Genomic DNA, 6,060 nt, shown 5'->3' on the forward strand with positions numbered 1-6,060 from the left:
TTTTTCTTGTTGATTCCAAGGAGGCAAAAATGGACTTCAGTCCTTCATTTAGACACAAAACCACAACAACTGAAACAAACCTGGTCTCATAAAACTATTTACACGATACCTTTTCCCCCGTTATAAGTTAGATCACATATTTCTTAGGCTCATGTGAGAAGGGCTCTGGTGGAAGATTTTCTATATAGTCCTGAAAATCAGATTTGCGGTTTGGTATATTCATTTCTTGCTTTTAAGATTTCTTAAAACATAAATTTAGTGAACACTGAAAAAGCTATTTCACATATACTATTTTCTCAACAAACCTATGTGTAACTCAGTCCTCAAAAATCCTACGTGTAAATAATAGATAAATTGGGCGGCGGCTCGGGGGACCGGGGCCTTTTGTTTGGAGCGGCGGCGGCGGCGGCGGCGGCGGGGGCCCCCTTCCCGCTTCCCCTGCTCCCTCGGTCTGGGCCGCCCCTCGCGGGCGTAGGGGGGCCGCCCCCTGGGCCGGGCCTCATCTCAGGTGCCCCCGCCCCGCCCAGCCCCAGGGGAGGGCCCGAGGCTGCCTCTGGCCGCTCAGGCCGACGCCATGAAGATCAAGGATGCCAAGAAGCCCTCTTTCCCATGGTTTGGCATGGACATCGGAGGAACTCTAGTAAAGCTCTCATATTTTGAACCTATCGATATCACAGCAAAGGAAGAACAAGAAGAAGTTGAGAGCTTAAAAAGTATCTGAAAATATCTGACTTCTAATGTAGCCTGTGGATCCACTGGTATTCGGGCTGCATGCCTTGAACTAAAAGATTTAACACTTTTTGGCCGGAGAGGGAACCTGCACTTTATCAGATTTCCAACCCAGGACCTACCTGCTTTTATCCAAAGGGGAAGAGCGAAAAACTTCTCAACACTACACACAGTGCTACGTGCTACAGGAGGTGGTGCTGACAAGTTTGAAAACGGTTTTCGCACAGTTGGAAACCTCCACCTGCACAAACTGGATGAACCTGACTGCCTTGTAAAGGGCTTGCTGTACATAGATTCTGTCAGTTTCAATGGACAAGCAGAGGGCTATTATTTTGCTAAGGCCTCAGAACCTGAGAGATGCCAAAAGATGCCTTTCAACCTGGCTGATCCCTAACCACTGCTGGTAGTGATCATTGGTTCCGGGGTCAGTATTTTAGCAGTCCATTCCAAAGACATAAACGAGTAACTGGAACAAGCCTTGGAGGGGGTACCTTTCTGGGTTTATGTAGTTTATTGACTGGCTGTGAAAGTTTTGAAGAGGCTCTTGAAATGGCATCCAAAGGTGAGAGCACCCAAGCTGACAAGCTGGTCCGTGATATTTACAGAGGAGATTTTGAGAGATTTGGTCTGTCTGGCTGGGCTGTAGCATCTAGTTTTGGGAATATGATTTATAAGAAGAAGCGAGAATCTGTTGGTAAAGAAGATCTAGCAAGAGCTACGTTAGTTACTATCACCAACAACATTGGTTCTGTGGCACGAATGTGTGCTGTTAATGAGAAAATAAAGAGTTGTCTTCGTTGGAACTTTACGTAACAATTCTCTCTCGATGAAACTTTTGGCATATGTCCTGGATTACTGGTCAAAAGGTCAACTGAAAGCACTGTTTCTAGACCATGAGGGATGTTCTGGAGCAGTTAGTGCACTTCTTGGGCTGCCAAATTTCAGCTAAAGCATCGGGTTTCTCTCTGTTAATAAATGTCATTCGAGAGGAACTGAAAACCAGAGGTGTAATTACTGCATTATTTGTCACTGGGAACCGAAGGATAAAAGAGTAGCACTATTCCTCTTGATTTTTAAGTGTCAGAATGGTAAGCTGCTATATGTTGCCATATTAAAATGAGAGCTCCAGTAATGTAAAGAATTTCAAAGTGAAATGCTTTCCCTTCTGTATATAGCCAGTGTTAAATCCTTAAATGCAATACAGCCTCTGATGATTGAACTTCCTCTGAAAAAGATCTTCTATTTATTGTATTTTATGTAGCCAACATTGCAGTACTGTATGTTCAAACATGAATCTTAAAGTCTCAGAAATGTTTAGCTCATGAAAATAATAGATTCTGAATATTTGTTACAAGTCTTCTATGTGTGTTTTGGTTACTAGTAAGTGGACAGTAACATACCCTGTATCGAAACTTACTGAAATGGCAATCAAAGATGATCATTTTTATGTGATTTTAGAAATGTTAAAGCAATATTATTCATTACTGTTGTTTTCCAAACATATCTTCTCCCAAGAAGCATGTTTATGTGATCCTTCCTCAGAAGTATAACCTTTTCCAATGCCATAATTTAACTAAAATGCTATTGTTAAACATTAGCCTGAATTTTAAAACGAATCCTAGAAAATGCACATAATTGGTGATACTGCATTTTTTGTATTTTGAGTTTATCAGACAGTACATTTTAAAATGTTTTTTAACGGGAGGCTTACTTATTTGAAAGTCCGTTCAGTAAGGTCCCAGGACTATTTGAATGGAGTATGGTTTATGTGTATTGGTAGGGATCCGTGCTCTTCTTTCTATACCACATTTATCTTAGGCCCAAAGTTAGCCATTTCTGTTTAATTAGGTCTGAACCATCAAAGCTAAAGACTGTCTTCTACTGTGAACAGCAACAAAATCATTTATGCTAAACGGATGTTATGGAAATTTAAAAGACAAGTTGTTTGAAACTGTGGGAATCTGAGGCAGTATTGCAGAATTATAAAGGGACCAATGTTTTGTACATTCTGGTAATAAAAGCACTATAGTTCCAAAAAAAATAATAATAATAAATAAATAAATTGAAGCTCATAGATATTAAGCCACATAGCAAGGTAGTATACTGTATAAGCAGCAAAACCAGAATCAACACCGAACCTGGCTAATTCAAGACTTCACATTTTACTCAAAATACCATAAACTTTCTGTTAAGCTTCTGTATAAGAATCACCATACAGAAGCATGATATAATTTTCACCTTTATTTAGGTCTTATTAGTTTTTGTATGACTTCTTATGCTATCAGCTAGGCCAGCTAACCATGATTCAATCGATGAACTTTAGGCAATGAATTAGGGAAAAAAACTCCTAGTTTAATGCTTATATTGGAAATTCATTATATAAGAAAATCCAACACAACAGAACATTGTATTCACCAAGATATGCAGCTACATTCTCAGAGTGCCTACTTTAGTACTTTTAAATAGTCAAGTACCTTGGGAAAAAAAGAAAACTATGTAAGAACTGCATATATATCCTCTATGTTCTATAGTAAGAGATATATAAAACTTAACTATACAAAGATTCTGTAATTTGAAATCTAGGTATAGATATAAAAATAGAACTAACTACATTATGAATTGCAATAAAAACCACAAATGATGCCTAAATCCTACAGAAATTTAGAAGGTAGAGGATTCCCTTCTATCTGAATTTATCTGAGAAGGTACTGAAAATGTACCTTAGAAACAATACGTTATTTTTAGCAAAAGTAAGCAGGATTGTGGAGATAGGAAGGCCTTATACTCATTCGATAAAATCCAAATTTCTGGATAATAGAATTCTATATTAAAAATATTTTTTAAAGTAAATGTAGTGTTGTAGTAGTTGCCTACAATGAGTTGGCTTAGTATATCAATCCAAGGATGCTGGATTTTAGGTTTATTTTTAGTGTTTGCTAAAAATAGCTTTACTTTGGGAATATTATTCTTAGAGATATATGTAGTATGACTTGGGGAAAAAAAACCAAAACTGATGATTGGAGGATATAACACTAAGAATAAAATGAGCTTAAACCATGTTGGTAATGGTGGGAACAGGTATAAAGAAACCACTGTTATTAGTTGGTGTCTCTCTCCTACTTACACAGAATAATATTGGAAAAGGAACCTAAAAAACAGTAGGGAAATTGGTCTCCTAGTATTATTGAGGTTCCCATCAAGAAATAAATCACTCTCAAAATTAGAGAATTTGAGAACTGATTTACAAAGGAACTTGAGATAGGCAGAAAAATGCACCCCCCCCCAAGATCTCCATGTCCCAATCCTTAGAACCAGTGAATACGTTACCTTAAATGGCCAAAAGTACTTTGCAGATGTGATTAAATCAAGGATTATGAAACGGGGAAATTATTTTGGAGTGTCCAGATGGAGTAAATGTAATCACACAAGTCTTTATAAGTGAAAGAGGGAGACAGGAGGGTCAGAGATGAGATGTGATGAGAGAAGCCCATGTCAAAGTAATAGGGAGCCAAGGGCCAAGGAGTGCAGGTAGCCTCTAGAAGCTGGAAAAGAAAAGAAAAGAGACTTTCCCCTAAAACATCTGGTAGGAAAGCAACCTTCCGACTCCCAGATTTTAGGACTTCTGACCTCGACCTCTAGAACTTTAAAATAAAAACTTGTATTGTTTAAATCATTAAGTTTGTGGTGTTTTGTAAAGCAGCAATAGGAAATGATTAAAGGATTCTATATAAGGTGTGTGTAGGGGAACTCCAAAGGCTAAGGAGGTAACAACCCAGAGTCGGAAAGACAAGAGAAGAGTGAAATTACCAGAACCCAAAGGTACTGAGTGGCACAGTGTCAGCCAGCTTGTAAAAGAGTAGTGAACCTCTCCTGAAGGGTCAAACTACCTAAAGGTGAATTTGCAAGTTGGGAGCTAGGGGTATAAATGTACTAACAATGTCACTCTCCTTCTGTATTTGATCTCCTATGAGGGCTCCCTGTGGGATGACTCAAACTGGAACCAAGGCGGCAGGGGAACCTGCTGAATGGTATGAACTGCTGGGACTGAACACATGGTAGAGAAGAACGAAAAGATGCCTGGCACATCTCCCTCTGGCACTTCTGCACGCACACCCCCCCCATGTGTAGTTACTAGTGATAGGTCCGCAAGTAAAGAATTCATCACTTCTAACTGCTCAAGCATGTATCGTCCAAAAACACATTTTCTGACCTTGCTCTTGAATCCTTTTCATTATTATTAGAAAAGGAAAGAAGCTATTGAGAACCTAAGAAAATATATTCTTGGAAATTTTCTAAATAGAGTGAAGGAACTGAAATAATAGCAATAAGACAGTATTACAAATAAAATAAATAAGTAACATTTGGGGACTTCCCTGGTGGTCCAGTGGGTAAGACTGCACTCCCAATGCACGGAGCCTGGGTTCAATCCCCAGTCAGGGAACTAGATCCCACATGCATGCCTCAACTAAGAGTTCACATGCTGCAACTAAGATGCCCATGCACTGCAACTAAACATGCTGCAACAAAGATCCCGAGTGCCACAACTAAGATTCAGCGCAGCCAAAATAAATAATAAATAAAATAAATAAATATTAAAAAGATAAGTAACATTCGTTGTGAGCTAAGATGTCCTAGGAATTGTGCTAGGCACTGTATACAACCTGTATTTATGCCTCTAAATTAACCTGTGATTTAGATAATGTCCCATTTTACAGTGTTTTCAAAAGAGATTCAAATATTTATGTACCTTGTCCCAAATCACAGAGAGCACATGGAACAGGGGGAACACAAAGCCCATTTGCCTATTCCTCTCCTTGAAGTACGAGTTTATTTTCTACTTCATGAACTTGAGTTTTATATATACTCAATGGGTCTATTATACAAAGTTGCTTTAAATATTTGGTACTTAAGTTTCCATTTAATCATCTGATATGTTAGCAATGTGTCAAGTGAGCTGAACTACAGTGAAGGATGTAGGATTTCAAGGACACTTATTTTGCTTGCCAATGAACATAATGCATCTATTTGAATGCTTATAGACACAGTTTGGAAGAAGGATAAGGCATTTGATATGTTCCTCTGCCATAATTAACACTCTTTTGCATCATTCCAGAATGTAACTGATTCTAATATGTTAATTAATTGTAATCAAGTAAAACAACTTTCACTGTTAGAAAATTTATTTTTAATATACAACTAATACTATATGTACCACTTAACTCTCTTTGCTTTAATTTTCCAAGTATTTTGTAAAAGTAAGTTGGAATAAAAATTTGGACACTAACAAAAAAGTTAATAGGAGATGTGCAGAATAATGGCATTTATTTGAAA

The 6,060-nt window shown here is 38.0% G+C and overlaps 1 pseudogene across 1 annotated transcript; it reads left to right on the forward strand.

Moving 5' to 3' along the window:
* Positions 1–574: 574 nt before the first annotated feature.
* LOC309836170 (pantothenate kinase 3-like) lies at positions 575–1,678 on the forward strand (annotated as a pseudogene). Its single transcript has one exon. The product of its transcript is annotated as a pantothenate kinase 3-like (transcript).
* Positions 1,679–6,060: the final 4,382 nt, after the last annotated feature.

This window comes from Grampus griseus, assembly GCF_964374135.1.
Source record: "Grampus griseus genome assembly, chromosome: 18".
Taxonomy (NCBI): Eukaryota; Metazoa; Chordata; class Mammalia; order Artiodactyla; family Delphinidae; genus Grampus; species Grampus griseus.